Here is a 16,897-nt window from a genome sequence, read left to right on the forward strand (position 1 = left end):
TACTTTACAGGCACCGTGAGCCACATAAAGGCCCTTTGCACAGCGCCATTACTGCAAATTTTTAACAAAGATACGATGAAAATAGGTGATGAATGGAAGTTGTAGAGAAAGATTCATACCACCAAGCGCTCAATCAAATGTCTTGGCGTTCGATAAATAACTTTAAAAAATTAACCGTATTAGAGTGATGAAAAGCGGAATCCTTCAGCTTCTCAGTCTGGGATGAATAGGTCCCACATTCTTAACACCACACAGGCTGCTACTCTCCCCACTGTGCTTTCGCAGCCACCCCCCACAGCGGTGTGGGTGCAGAGACAGACCACCATTCGAAGGGCTTCTGAGGGCTTCTCTGGCTTTCCTGTGATGAATGCCTTCACGATTTAGTGTTATGACTGTACATAAAGCTAAGCATAAAGCCAAAAGCCTAGTCTTTATGCCAACATAGATGAATGTATATATCAAAGAAGAAAGGACAAGGCACTTTGTGGCCATCGTCATGGCTGGACACAGCTCCCCACCCTCAGCAGAAACAGATTATCCAAAACAACACCGATCAATTGTGAGACTATCACCTTGGCTTTGGAATATGTGACTTAATTAAATACAGATACTTACATTCTTTGGAATTTGCCTACAGTCTTGGCAAAATTCTACAAGTGATCCCTCCACGCCTATTATCCAGGTTAGGTCATGGGCATTACAATGGGTAGATTAATTACACAGCTTAAATGTACTCATTCTCAGGGTTGATGAATATTCAGGCATTTCATAAACTCTGCAGTGTGGCATCATGGCTAAGTACACCGGCTTTAGAGTCAGACAGACCTGAGCCCACATCCTGAGGCAGCTACTTGTTAACTGTGTGGTCTAGAACAAAGCACCTAGTCTCCGAGATAAGAATGACTATCTATACTACAGAATTGCTGAGTGAGTCACTGTGTGGCATAATGTTTAAAATACCTTTGCATATTATCCAGTGCATAAACATTCTTCTGAAGATTTTCATTAATATCATCACAGCATAGGAAACCACAGTATTACAACAAAAACTGGCTTTTGGTTGGGGAGGGGTGCTCAAGATGTTGGCCAGGTTAGTCAGCACTGCCCAGGTGTGTGTACGTACAGGAAACAGACAAGCAACGGGCTACGAAAGGAATGATGTCTGCTAGTTTTGTTCTGTATCTGTCTTTCTGTCTCTGGTTTTGTTCCCCTCTCTTTTTATCTTCTGAAATCTTATTCATTGAACTAGCAATTTATATTAATTACCAAACACATGGAAGGTCAAATACTTCAATATTTTGTAAAGATAACTCAGATTTAGATCCTGTCCTCTTTCGGGAGATTGGGGCTAGGTAGAGATGAATAGTTTTTACTCATCTCTGGTTCTGTGCACCTTGCTGGGCCTATGGAAAGATATACTCCATTGTCCCATCTATTTAGGAAGGTTCAGATTACTGGTTCCAGTAGAAATTACATGACATTTCCGGACCAGGACATTTACTGGAACTGTGAGGCATCTCTATGCCCTGTGACATCCTTGCTAGGACAACAGCCCAATAAGAATGAAGGGAACCTAAATCCCTGTGTCACTGGATGAAAGAAAGATCAATGAAGCTACAACAAAGTTACTGCTCCGTCAGCCCATTGGATGCATGTGAGTGAAAATTAAACTTTACCTTTTCGACAACTAGTGGTTACTTACACTAATTATACAGAGGGAGGGAAAAAAGCCATAGTAATTATTAAAGATAATAATTAGCATATGTGAGGATCTGAAGAGGACTTCGGCTGTGAAGACCACATGCAGAAGATGTCATTTTACTTCAGTCTTGAAAGACAGTTATTTAACTATGTGACAAAGGGGGAGAAAGGAATTCCATAGGAAAGAATGATTCATGAACAGAAGTGGAGAGAGAGATGCGACCCTGTGGGGCACTGCCCATTACCTGTCAGGCCCTGAGCTTGGCGACAATAGTGTGGAAAAAAATACATATCTGGTCCCTGTCCTAACGGAGTTCGCAGTCTCATGAAGTCAGATAGTAAACAAAGCATCACACATACAAAAATGAATGCTGAGTTACCACTGTGACAGATATGCAGAATAAGTAGTGTAATATGACATTACAGAATAACAGAAAAGAACCTAATTAGGGAAGCTGAAGAAGGTTCTCTGAGGAAGACATAATTGAGCTAAGACCGAAGGAAGAACAGGAGTTAACTAGATAAACTGGGTAGGAAAGCAGGGTGTGAGAGGGCGATACCTTCTAGCCCATATCATGGGACGAGTCTACAGAGGCAGGAGGGGACAAATCTCACATGACCACAGTACGGATGTTTATCTTTATCACGAAAGCAATGGAAAGTCACTGGGATGTTTTAAGCAAGATGGTGAGAAGATTCAGTATGTGTGTCTAAAAGATGACTCTTTTCCATAATTTACTATGGAAAATAAATTGGAGGGGCGTAAATAACGGTGGCTTAGACAAGAATAGTGGCAGTGGAGAGGGAGATGGAGAGAACGGGAGGAATGTGAGAGATGGTGAACGTGGTGATCAATTAGATATGGGGCATAAGACAGAGGAAGGTTTCCCATTTACGTGACAGAGTGGATGGCTATGCCACTCATAAGGTAAACTGGGAAAAACTACATGTGAAAAACAAAATTACGAGTTCTATTTGGAACATGGTGAGTTTGAGATGTCTTTGAAACACGAAAGCAGTTCTTCCTCTGGGTCTGGTTCATAGAACAACACATCTCAAAACTGAATAGGCCCACAAATAATCTGGGAAATCATGTTAAAATGCAGATTCAGACTTCGTAGGTCTGGGGTACAGTTCATGATTTCTGCATTTTTAACACAGGTGACGACACCGCTGCTGATCTACAGACCACACATTAAGTCGCAGGGGCCCGGAGGGCAAGTCTGGTTGGAGCTAAAATTTATGAGAAACTATAATTAAAGCTTGGGGTTTTAGAAGTGCTTAAAGAGAGTACAGAGTGATAAGAGATGAGGGTCTAGAACCGAGCCTTAAGTAATACTAACTTTTGAGGGCTGGAGAGAGGTACATAAGCCTGAAAAGAAAGCAGAAAAAAGATGGAGGGACAGGAGGAAAACTCAGAGGATATTATACAAGTGAAGTCAAGGCAGGAGAGTATTTAAGAAAGAGGGCACAAGACCATTTGGGTGTGGGATGGAGCCAGAAAGTAGATTAGAGTAGGTCGATGAATGAGTAGGTCAGGAGACAGAGGCAGTGCACAGAGAAAGTTCTTCAGAGAAGCCGATGTGAAGAGGCCGGGAGATGACACAGCAGTGGGAGGCAAACTTTTCATTATAGTCCTAAGCAAATTCCCTATTCTTTGAGTTTCCGCTTAAGTGATACCTCGCCAAGTCCTTCGCTGTCCTGCAGGCAGACTGAAGAACTGCTTTTGCTATGCTGCCATGGCACTGTGCGCACCCGTCCATCACGTCGTAACCACACTCCATAGCAGTGGTTCCCACAGTGTGGCCCACAGACCCCGATGAGTCCTAGGACCCCTATCAGGGAGGTCACAGGTCAAAACCATTTTCACAACGCTACGACATTATTTACTCGAATAAGACTAAGACGTTGTTTGCCTTTTTCATTGTGTAGAAGTTTGTTCTAACGGTGCAAATGATAAATTGGGTTAAATTGCTGGAGCCTGAACATGAATCAGACAATGGCACCAAACTGCAATAGTGGTCAGGTATTCCTCACCTGCTGAACACTCGCGGTAAAAACAATGCCGATTTCACATAAGAATGTTTTAATCCTTTAAATCTTGACTGTTGTGTACATGTCTTCTTAATGTTCTATGTGATATAATGGCAAGCACACATCAAGCACTTCTGCGTACTGAAGTATGATGGCTGTCTCAGGGAAAGCACTTACTTGATTGTTTGAATTGCCAGCTGAACTAGCTGCATTTTTCTTATGGGACACCATTTTTATCTTAAATGAGTGACTGACAAATTATGGTTATGCAGACGTGGGTAATATGGCAGACATTTTCTCAAAAAATGAACAAATGCCCATCACTTCAAGGAAAACAGCTGACAGTATGTGTGGCCAATGATAAAATATAAGCTTTTAAGTGAAAATAAGGATTATGGCATTTAAAGAATTTATTCATTTTCTAATGCAGTACGTATTGATAGATCTAATCCACAAAAACAAAAGCTCTTCGGGGTCCTCCATCATTTCTAAAAGAGAAAACAAACAGTTGAGAACTGCTGGCTTATGCAATCACCTTCCTACTAGTGAGTGGGCTCCTATGGGGACAGACACTAAGTTCATCCATCTTTGAAGGCTCAGTGGCAAGCATGATGGCTTTGCATGGTGAGCTCTCAATAAATATTTAGTAAACTAAAATGAGTGGGCTATTGCGGAAAATAACTGCAAATGACGGTGAAACTAAAGGGAGAAACGGTAACTATTCAAATTTGACAAAAACATCAAACGCCTTGAATGTTTATAATATTTAGGAGAACTTTATGTGTAGGAAATTTCCCTAAGGAAATAATTTATTCTTAGGCTATGCATAAAGATGCAACTATGAGAACAGTGCAACCCAAATTGAGGAACTGTATTGATTCACTTTAAAAGAAAACTTCTTACAGAGCACTCTCCAATATTAACTCAAAATGTTTTTACTAAGTTAAATGTGTCACAATATAGAATCATATAGCAACTCTTTATGATCATAGTTCTTATATAATTAAATGCAATATTTACAAACAAACCGAGTTCAAATCAACAGCATTAATTTAGGGTGACTGAGTACATTCACTTGAATCTTGACTACTGCTTGCTATGAGAAGATGGTAGGGACTTCCTGGGGTTTTCTGAGTCTGACTTACCCAGGCTGCCTCCATGTGATGACTCAATTCTGCTGCCACCTGTATCTATTTGAACTTTTGTCTTGCACACTATGACGTCTTTTGGTTTCACTTGGTGGAACCAAGAATACTGTCATTTACTTATGAATTTGACCTCTGCCCTTTCTCATCAGTCCACAACAATAAAAGTGGCACACCATGGCTCCAGTACACGGGGAATGCAGATGCAAACTCAGGTGCTGAAAACTGTCACGAGGTAATTATTGAGAATGGATCATCTAGAATATGCTTTCATGAAACAACATTTAAAAACTCTCTTAGAGGACCCTCACACAGTGAAGTGTAAAATGATAATTATTAATGGTGAAAGACTATCAATATTGCAGAGTTTTATGAGATCATGGGAAATGTGTTGAGAAATAATACTTCATTAAAATGTTCATAATACGTTGCTTAAAAAAGCAATATTATATCTATCATCTATCTATCTATCTATCATCTATCTATCAATGTATGTATGTATGTATGTATGTATCTGATTATCTAATGAGAGATTCATCTAGAACAGACTGGAAGCACAGAGAACAAAAAGTTAACACTGATATGGTATTATAAGCGCTTTATATTTCCTTTTGTGCATTTCTCAATATTTTACACACTTTCTACAATGAATATATATTTGTATTATAGTCAAAAGAAATCATTATTTTTTAAAAGCATTCTTACACAAAGCATCAGAAAAAAACTACTAGACTTAATAGCTTAGAGAGAGGCCATATTGAGCAAGACAAGTTCTAAGTACTTGTTATTAGATGTACACCCAGAGAAAACAGAGAGAACTGCTTGGTGCAACTCGTCCGAACTGGTGAGATGATCCACAATGGATGTCTTCCTGACAGTGGGGCAATATTACCATCTTCCCACCTCCAAAGAGCTAACAGTATCGTTATTAATTCTTGACATGCTATACAATCTCACTGAGTACAATGGAATTTACAATGAGACATGATTCTTTGAATCTGTTTGTTTTATTTTATTTATTTTGGGTAAGGCACAAATTTTACATAAGTACTCTCTGCTTATACAGTCACTGTTCATCATTTAATTATATAGTTAATGCCAGGGATTACAATAGCAAACGCACAAAAATGTAATTATAGGATAAGTACCTGGTAATTTCTATTCTCTAAAGTGAAGATTGAATGTTAATTAGGTTTAAGCATATTATAGTAGGTGCAATTATCAGGTAATCTTTGGGAATGTGTACTTTTCGGATCAGCATTTATGAAGAAAATCCCATGCAGTTACTGAGAAATGTCATAAAAAGCTGCAGACCTTTGTGCACTGATAAAAGAAAGAATTAGAGAAGTTAATTCCTTATTGGTATCACTGTATTCCCACTGCTCCTTTGTAATTCTGTCCCTCTGAATGCTCAATTATTCAATATTCCCAGCTACCTGGAACATTTGGAAAAGCTGTACGTGTGATGCATATCTAAGTACAAATGCCTGAAGAAGCCAAGTCCATCAGACAGAACCTCTCTTCAGCAGTTTTTGCATTTAAACATGAAATCATAATGAAGTGTCCAGGTGGCAAAATTGTTTGCTCCAGCAGCTGCAGCACCGACTCAAGAATTCAAAAGCAGAAGCCCAACAGATCAACGGCTCCCCACACATTATCTCCGTAACATGCAATTTGTTTTCAACGATAATTAGATATTTACAGAGAGAGATAATTAGGAAGAAGAGCTTAATGCTTTTTGTGGTTGTTGTTTGCTGAGGATCTCCCGACAGCTAGGATCCACTACGAGAGGGACGGGGCTCTGATACTGTGGTCTGCAGCAGCCAGCTATGTAAACATTCTGCAGGGTGAAATAAAACCATCCTAAATTCAAACCTTTCTGTAGTTAATTGGTGTATCGTATCTGCCATCCTTAAAAATCGGCCAGAATTCTGTTTATAAGTGCTTCATAAGCACAGATTGCCAAAAGAAATATTAGGCCAGATATAAAGAGAGATGAGCTAAAATACAATCGCCCATCCTTTTGGAGTGGTGATGGCTGAAACAGCCATGCATAGGTGGGATCCGGATGGAAACTGATATTTTCTTTTGCTTATTTGTGACGGCTGGTTCCCTTCTCTCTTCAGTCCCAATGCTGCTGCTACCGGAGCTCATCTCTAAATGTCCTGTTTTCTCTGGAATTTTACTGATAGAATCAACCACCAGGTTCCTTCCTATGGGCAGTGGACACCACGCTATTGAGAAATGTACTTTTCCACGTCCATCGCAAATGCCCCTCCACAGGCTGAGCGCGGAGGGCACAGAAAGACCTCATGTGCATCAGAAGGACGTGGGCCACTTCTGAACAGCTCAGCGAGCCTTACCCGACCCCGGCAGATGGCTCAAACTTGGGACATTCACTCCCAAAGTCACAGTTCTCTACCAAAACCCTAGAAGGCTCCCTCTGCTCTCTCCTCTTCAAAGGCAACTACTAAACTGACTCTTATCACCACTGATTGTCAAAAAAAAACCAACAAAAAAACAACTTTATATAAATGGAATTGTATAGTACATACTCTTGTGGCTGACTTTTGTTCAGCCTTACATGAGATTCATCGATGCTGTTGCATGTAGCAATAGTCTGTTTATTCTACTGCTGTGTGCTAGTCCTGTGTATAAATATACTACACTTCTTTGTCCATCCTACTGTTGATGGCTGTTTGGTTTGTTTCCAGCTTTTAGCTATTACAATTATACTGCTATAAACATTTTTGTTCAAGTCCTTGCTTGTCCTTTGGTATAAGGGCATGTGTCCTTTGGTTTAAGGACATATCCATTTCTGTTGGGTTTATACCTAAAGATATAATTGCCTGCTGACTCCTAACAGCTGAAACTCACTCACTCATATGCATGAGAGGTTTGTTTCTCTAACAGAAGAGAAGGAAGTTTTGTTGAGGAAGGGGTCCGAGATGGAAGGAGGAGCATAGCAGGGAAAGAAACGGCAACTATTTTCCCACTGGGGCTTGTGGGCTGGACGTGTCCCCTGTGCAGGAGGGGTGAAGACATGCTTGCAAGGGTGCGATGGCTATGAAGAGAGGTGTCCAGGAGCAGAGGGTATGCTCCCACAATCCTGTGCAAAACTGAACCCAGGTCTGGTGCCTTTGAGAATAAGAGTTTGGGATTATCAAGAGGCTGCAGCCTTGGACAGTTACTGGCGTCTGATCCTGTGACAGACCATAGCAGTGGGAGGCATCTAAAGGCTTTATGGGCAGGGAACATGGACAAGGGACGGCTGGAACCAGAGGGTTCGAACAGAGCCGAAGTCACATGGTAACTGTGGTTCATTCCTTTGGGGACTTCCAGAAATAACTAGCAGCCTGTCGGGAGGCAAGGAGCACTAAGGCTCACTGGTTGGCAATGGCTGAGGTGTCAGGAGACATCTAGCTAATTAAAAAAACCAGCCAGCGCACAAAGTGGTTAATGCTTTAGCAGTATGATGAGCAAACACCCAAGAGCCAGTGGGGAACAGAAGCCCTTCCGTTTGGAGCTGAGGCCTGAGAGTTAGAAGATGAGGCCGGGCAAATAAGTGAGGGCTGCCGAGCCGAGGAGTTTGAATTTTACCTTGTTAGAAATGGCTAGCCTTCAAAGATCTTTGCGTGAGAGAACAGGCTAAATGTGTTCGAGAAAATTACCTGTAGCCGCAGTGTGGAGAGGACAGTGAGGGATGGAAGCCACTTAGAAGGTCCTGGAGGAAGTGATGAGCACCGTGCAAGGCAGGTGGAAAAGCACATGGGACGTGGAGTCAGACGGACTTGAGCAGGTAGCACTCATTTAGGGCCAAAATATCGAAATCATCTAAGCATCAGATTCCACGTTTCCAAAATGGCTACGATGGATGAGAAAGACACCCCGTAATGAGTAAAAGATATAAAGTCCCTGGCTTTTTGAACTACAGAAATAGTCAGAGGCGGGATCGACACTTGTGTTTGACTAAATGGAAAGGATGAAGGAGAATTCAGAGATGATTTTGCTATTTTGGTTAGGCAAACGAGCGAGAACCAGCACAGAGAAGAGCGACCGAGTGGGAGAAAGCTACCGAGTTCTGGCGTCGGTGCGTCTGAGCACCTGCGCATCACTGTGCCGGCAGAAACGGAAGCAGCCTCGGGGGCGATGCGAACGGCTGTGCGAGCGCCTGGAGAGGGGGCGAGTGCGGCCTGAAACGCAGCACGCACTCGGCGCCAGTCCACGAACCCTTCCAGTTCCACTACCTTTTTCTTCACCATAGGTTTCCTCTAGGCAGAGCTTGAGATGCTCCCGCTTTTCTCCTGACCCTAGACCCAGGCTGAGGTGGAATCCAGCTTCTCAGACCCTTGGGTCCTTCGGAAAAGCGAGCTTTTTAGTATGAGCTACGTATCTGCCTCCTGGGCTGACAGCACCGGCCAGTCTGAATAAAGCACTCTATCCGAGGTCCTGAGCAAGACGACTTGATCCTGAAATAATTTTGGTTGTTGGTTCGGCATATGAGATGATTCCCGTCTGACACAGTCTTTGCCTCATTTCCAAAGATGATCGGCATCATCTTTGCTATGTCAGCTTTTACCATCTGGTGAATTCTGAGTTCTAGTTACTGAAAATTTTCCTGACTCCTGAACCCAGCTTTTACCACTCCACTGTGACCCCAAGTCTTCTCCATGCTTTTCTTTTAACTAGTTCCCACCCATCACGCACACCCTCTTCTTGGCTCCCTGATTTACCGGTGCCCATGAGTGAGTGCAACCTCAGTTTCAGGTTGAAAATGCTTTCCTTGAAGCCACTTGAATCACAATTTGGCCAGCATCTCTAGTGTTCCTTTCAAAGAAACGCATGGCGATTATTATTTAATTATAATTTATCTACGATCTACTTCTCAAATGATTTAAAGCAGCTTAGTGATCAGTTTTAATCATCATAGTTAGGGTCTTCCCCAGTTAACTTTTTTTTTTTTTTAAATGCCTACAGCACCTGGTCTTCTTAGGTGATCTCCCATCCAAGTATTAACCAGGCCTGACCCTGCTTAGCTTCCAAGATCAGATGAGATCGGGCACGTTCAGGGTGGCATGGCTGTAGATTAAAGAAGCTATTTGTAGTACACATGCCTACACAGCATCGGGGGCACTAGCATTAACGGAATGGGTACTAAAAAACACATATATTATGCAGCAGAGAACGGAATCTTGAAACTACAGAGCCACAGTACAATGTCAAGTGGGACCTTCTTACTCTCGGTATAAATGAAGTACATCTCCATGTCCCTCTAGGACAGAGAAAGAGCAAAAGAAATTTGCTATACAGTATGTGCCCTGCCCACCTCCCCAGATTAATCTGTACCAACTGGAGACACGCTGATATTTTCTGCTACTCTGCTAGTTTAGACCCCCTTGGCAGGTTCAAAGCATTTGGCTAAGATGAGTGTGAGTGTGTATGGGTACCCTGAGGTTTTCTCTAAGTTATCCACATTTACTTCTTTCTTACAATTTCTTATAGCTATCTATTTCCTGAGAGAAGTATCTTCCTAGTGGCATTCTCTCCTGTCTAAACCACAGTGATAAAGAAATCATGTCTCTCATTGCAAACATCAAATTGTGGAGCATGAGGTTGGCTAGAAAGATCTGTGTCCTCGGTGTATACGGCCAGTGAGCGAGGCTGGCCAACAGGATCTGAAACAGATTTAGCTGGGATGGTGTCCTGCGGAGCAGAGGTTCCGCCATCATTCTGCACATCAGACCACATGCAAAGTGGCTTTTAAACTAGGTCCACAGAGCCCTCAAGAGGTTTGTCAAGGGGGCGGCGAGGAGAAAGGGGAGGGCGGGTTTCTCGTCTTACTCCTTTCTACCAGAGCGACTCCACGTTCATCTGCTGGGATTGCTCCAAAGGCTCCATCTGCAGAAAGGATTCCGTGGCACCGCTGGACTTCTCTCGGACACTCCCACATCGGGCTGCCAGCGTCCCAAAGGGTAGAGTCGGTGTTTACCCCACTTAGTGCCATTTAGCCAGGGCCTACCACAGGGCTTAGAATTTTGTTGGTACTCACTAAATATTTTGGGGTAAACGTATAAAACAGTGAAATCCACATATTAAGGGGAACACATTGCCAAATTTTTAAAGGGATGAAACCAACATAGAGCATTTCTATAGCTATGTGGTTGGCTGACATATTTAAAGTTAATTGTGGTGATATTGTTTACTGTTTATATTTACTAAGAGTTAAATATTCTTCAGCAATGCTTTTGTTCCCAAAGTCCAAATAAAAGTCTCATCCAGGTACTACTGTAGGGGAAATACTTGAATAGCAGGGCACCTTACTGACTAGTTGCCATTAATATACCTTGATTCCTGATCCAACTGTCTATGCGGACAGGGACTCTGGATTGGGCCTACCCGCACTGCCACATTCTGGAGAAACAGCTAACAGGTGGTTTAGTATTTCCTGACAGACATTATTGATTTGAGCAAATTTATAGTCTTCCCACTCTGATTTTCCCAGTGGTCTCCAAGGATCTGACCAAACTCAGGGATATCTAAGTCTATACAGGCAGCCGTATTTCTAGCTGTGGATACTGGCTACAGGTCTCTTTTTTCCGCAGGATACATTCTGAAAAGGAGTGATTTCTTTATTTACATTAATAGCAAATAAAATGACTTCCATTCTGCTTAAAGTGAAATACAATGCAAGTAGCATTCTAACTTCAATCAGATAGATGCCTCCTTCTCAATTTTGTTCTCATACTTCTAAGAAAGCCGGAAAAGTAGTCTATGGTAATAGCAGCTCAAAACAGCTCTATTACAATATACCAGTTACTCATTTTAGTTTGCAATTGCTTATAGAGCACAAAAGTTGTATGGCTCTTGGCTTGGATCCATAAGGCAGAAAATTTACTGTACTATGCTTCTAATTGTGTACTATGCCTTTTAAAGGGAAAATCATTCTAGATAAATTGTTTAGCTGAAATGCTAGAAATGTTTTAAACAGAAAAAATGTTTCCTTTCCCGGAACTGTCGGAACAGTTCTTTAATTAAAACATGGCAAGCTCATAGCTAAGAGAATATTCCGGGAGCAGGAAGTTAGAATTCCGTTTACTAACCACTTAAAAACACAAATTACCAAAAATGCTTTAAAATTATTATTTAATATATAGTATCTTAGCAATTAATTATGTTTATCACCGTCAAATCTCTGTAATTATGCAGTAATCATTGATTCATCAAACCTTAATTGAGCACACACTGAATTCTATGTCTGAGTAAACTTACACAGTAACCCCATTACCCTCCCCCAATCTGGGGATTTCACTTCCGAGAGGCTCAAAAGTGAGAAACACAATAAAAAAGGAGAAAGGTAAAAGAGACGCAGACAAACCTCTGAACGGCGAAGTCAATGATGGTTAGAAAGTTTGTGCATTTTACTAGGTATGTAGATATTTGCATGTTATTACCCAAATAAATATGAACCAAATGGAAGAGCAAATGATTTAGCGACGTGTGAAGAAAGGACATATATTGTCGGTCAAGCACTGAATTAAGCATGTTATAGATATTAACTCGTTTTAGCCTTTCGCTACTCCTAAGACATAGGTAATGTTATCCCCATTTTACGAAAAGAAACACTTACGCTGAAAAAGGCTAAGTGTCCTCCCAGGATAAAACACCTAGGGAGTGGTCCACATGCATCTGACACAAATCTGACATGGTGACCATTAAAGCATGTTGCCTTGGTCATTTAGCTTGTGCCTATAGGACGTGGCTGGGTAATATGAGGGCCTTACAGGTAGTGGTTCATTCACACTTACATTTGTCCCATTTTTACTTTGTATTCAAGAGTCTCAGTATAGCTTTTCAATGTCGCTATGACTGAATGCTGCCTTAAGCCAAGGCCCCAGTCTTTAATGGTTGGCTTTATTCAGGCCCTGGACTCGGAGATTAAACTCTCTGCAAGTGAACTCAAGTCTCTTAAAGATCAGATCTCAGCCCAAGCTGCCACAACTTTGCAATGCCAACAGCCAGCCCTCTGGCCCCCTGCAAATCACTGACCTCATTTCTGCCCCGAAATCTCTTTCTTCCAGTCTTTGGCTGACCCTGGTCAGCCTTCAAAGTTCCCACAGTGATGTCTTTCACTCAGGGAGTCCATCTATAACCACTAAATCTAAATGAGGAACCTTCTTTCATACCATCCTGCATTTTCCTTCACTGCAATTATCGTAATTTGTAATTAGGTACACATATGTGTGATTACTTGTTTGATGCCTGTCTCCCACACCGTACAGTAAGCTTCATTAGGGCAGGGACCACTCCTATTTTGTTCCCTCTGAGCTCACATTTAGTTAAGTGCTCATAGCATATAAAGGAAACAAACGACCTACACAAAGCCCTTAGTCCACGCTACATGCCCCATACACATCAGCAATACTATTTCACAAATGAATGAACTCGATTTAGATCCTTAGATCTTCACCCTCACTCCACGATCCTTTTTGTTTCAGGGACTGATATCTTGGTTCGGAGGGATTTCTTTTAGAGTCTCTTTCTGGACTAATAGAAAAATTGACCCCGACCTTGTTCCTCAATGTGAACCTCAGGATAACCCGACCCCAAAGTGTTGACTGGCTAAGCCCTCTCCTTCCCCGAACTGGTTAATGACAGTAAGTTTCAATTGCCTGGATGTTTTATTTATATAGATCACCCAATTTTTAATGATGCCTTGCTTACTAAGATCTTTAGGTTAATTCCAACAGCTCGCTAATTTTATTCAACTGGAAAAGAGCTCTCAAATCAACTTATATTAAGAACTTTGCTGTTAACATAAAAATCTCTTTAATGAGTTCACTGGTAGAGACGTATAATGCTGAGATGCACAAAAGATAAATGATTTATTAGTCAATTTAATTCAATTTTGTCAGCAAGTCCTATCAATTCTTACTTTGTAATAGCTTTCAAATTCGTCAGATACTCTCTTTTTCTAGCACTATCTGGACCCTTACCTGCTTGGATAACTTTAATTTTTTTCCTGACTTGTCTTCCACTTCTGGTCTGAATCTTTTACAATTGAGCTGGCATAATGCAGCAAAGTTAATTTTCTTAAAACCCTCCATTTGTAGGTCGGTCCCTGCTCAACAACCCATAATGGTTTCCCAATTCCCATCAGATCAAATTCAAGTGCATCTTGGGAGTGAGGGCTTTTCTGCTGTCTTCTATCTGCCTTAGCAACTCCCCAGTTGCAAATCGCTCGACTTTCTAACTCTTCTTTGTTCATGAGTTCCTCCACTGACTTCTCCTTTTATATTGTCTACCTAAGTCCTGCTCATCGCTTGAAAATTCAGGTTCTGCTGACTCCGTTGAACTTTAAGTGTATTCGTCTGCTAGGGCTTCCATAACAAAACATTACAGACTGAGTGGCTTAAACAACAGAACACAGTTCTGGAGACTAGGAGTCCAAGATCAAGGTGTCAGCAGGTGTGGAATGAGGCCTTTTGAGGCCTCTCTCCTTGGCTTGCAGCTGGCTGCCTTCCTCTGTGTTCTCACATAGACTTTTCTCTGTGTGCACAAACCCCTGGTGTATCTTCCTTTTCCTATGAAGACAGCATCCCTATAGAATTAAGGCCCAATCAAATGACTTCATTCAACATTAATTACCTCTTTAAAGGCTCTAAGTCCAAATGCAGCCACACTGAGGCTTAGGGCTGCAACATATAAATTTTGGGGAACACAATCCATTCCATAACATTTAGCGAATTTTTTTCTCTCATTTTCATCTTTTATAAAAAGTTCACATATTATTTCTCATCTGCCTGAGATGATAGCATCCTTCAGAAAAGTAAATATCTAAATTTTCTTATCTAGTCCTAAAGTTTGTGCATAACATTAATTGCTTTCTTCAATAGTGCCCAGTACTGAAGAAATGGACTCTCAAGAAACACCTGTAAAGGTAAACAACATCTTCATTTCCCTAGCCAGTAATGGAGGGCAACCTAAAATAAGGCAGGGACCTGGTTAACACTTGGTTATGCTATCTTCTTTAATTAGTGCTGGTTAGTGTGAGAACGGACACTTCAGTTGAGAGGTAGGGCAATCAGAGAGGTAATCTTCAAGCTGGAAGAACTCAGCCCACCACCTACAAGGTACTTCTGGCCCTGGACTCTGAATTATAAGGAAGCCTTAGGGTAACCCCGAAACGTGGAGGGGGATGTCACCAACAGGCAGAAAAGGCAACGGATTTCCAGCAGGCTGGAGGAGAGACAGCAACCATATCTGAGAAGCATGGAGAGCTGTGTAAAAGATCAGGGGGTGGGAAGATGACGGAGAGGAGACATCATTGCGCTGTCTCACGTTGGTTCTCCCAGACCTACTGCCCCCGGCAATTCCCACTACATCTTCAGAGCCTCGCTTTTAGCCATTCCGGTAGTTATTTGTATCTGGGTTAACACCCTTAACTGATCAATCAATGGAATTACTGAGAACCTTCTTGACAGAATTCTCAATGTCATTTTTCTTACCTGAACACTAAAATTAAGTTATTAAGTAAAATGTTATGAGATAGTCCGTACGTATTCTAAAACCAGTCTTTGAATGAATGAACGACATGTTGCCAGTATACTTTCCTCGGCCATTTTGACTGAAAGTCAAAATATTTAGCTAATAGACCACCCACAGAGTAGATCCCAGGCAAAAGCTTTGTGGCAACAAAGTGTTTTTTTCCTTCTAGCTCAAGGGCCCTCACTCCTCCTTTCCCCAACCAAAAATTACCTTAAGGCACAGAATTTCAGACCTGAGCGAGCTAGGGAAGCATTTTACAGATGGACTAGAGTGGTCAAGAGAGAAAGACCAGAGCCCTTAAAGTCATAACGTATAACACTTCTCACACTGAAAAGAAGCTTTTTCAGTCCTACTCAAATTCACCTTGGCTGAATTTAGTAGGGTATGAAGTCCTCCCAGGAGACTCTTCTGCCTCATATTTGCTACTCTGGGGTCCACGTCCTGGTTCCTGGTCATCCTTGCCTTGGAAATAGCTTTCTATCATTGTGGCATTGCCGGTGACTTACAAAACCAGCTTCTCTGCCGACAGCACAGACAGAGCTGTATGAAGGTCACGGACAAGCAAACAGGTAGATACAGACTAAGGAATTTCTTTCTGAAACCAGCCACATCTGCATGTTGTTCTCAATTGATTATGCTCAGCTGTTGCGCAGCTACTGTCTCCCATTTCAGGGTACTTATCTCACAATGAGGAAAACAATTAAAGGACACTGTGAAATATGATAGGAAGGACCTCCTTAAATGGTCAATAAACAGCGCGCGTATGGCTAGGTTTTAAGGAAGCACAGCTATGCTGTAATCCTTGAAGATTCCCAGAAAATCTAGGCTTCCCAGAATTCTGACCTGATTTACATAAACAAATCAAGGAAATGCTGTATTCCTGGAGTCTTCATTATTCTTCTGACAAATGCTCGAAAAACTGGCAAACTGACGCATCTGCCTGATTTACACTTGCGCTTTCTCTGGAGCTCCTGCAGTCAGGATATAACAGCATCTCCAGGAAACTGCAAATATTCACTTTATTTCAATTAGTTTTCTCCACACAGTCCATCGCCTCTTCAGCCAGCTCAGAAAACATGACTTTTAGCATTGCTTAAGCTGCTTGACTTATGAGATAAGCCCTGAACTCCTACCTAGTCATTCCTAGGAAGATTGGGTCCTTTGTGTCTTATCAGTTTACCTGCTGGTATTTATTGAACACCATTTGTGATGAGCTCTCACTTTTTTTGGTCTATTTGAATTTTGACTTGATAAAATTTATCTTTATCTTATGATGAACACAATTCTTCCTCTGTGACCTAGAGTCAAAAAAAAAAATTTTTTTTTTTTGAATAGGCTAGACTAAATACAAAGCTCAGAAGTGAACAGTGCTCACTTTTGGATAAGACTTTTAAGCTGGCACAGTCCCTATTAGGCTTTTGAACTTTTAACAAGAGAAAGCACTGACATCTTTCTGTCAACATTTTCCTGAA

General features: G+C 41.6%; 1 protein-coding gene and 1 pseudogene across 10 annotated transcripts in view; both read right to left on the minus strand.

The window, feature by feature from the left end:
* ATRNL1 (attractin like 1) overlaps positions 1-16,897 on the minus strand; it is a 627,375-nt gene that overhangs the window by 132,931 nt on the left and 477,547 nt on the right. The window lies entirely within an intron of this gene.
* Positions 9,849-9,967, minus strand: LOC120609869 (uncharacterized; annotated as a pseudogene).

Source organism: Pteropus medius, unplaced genomic scaffold (assembly GCF_902729225.1).
Source record: "Pteropus medius unplaced genomic scaffold, Ma_sr-lr_union100, whole genome shotgun sequence".
Taxonomy (NCBI): Eukaryota; Metazoa; Chordata; class Mammalia; order Chiroptera; family Pteropodidae; genus Pteropus; species Pteropus medius.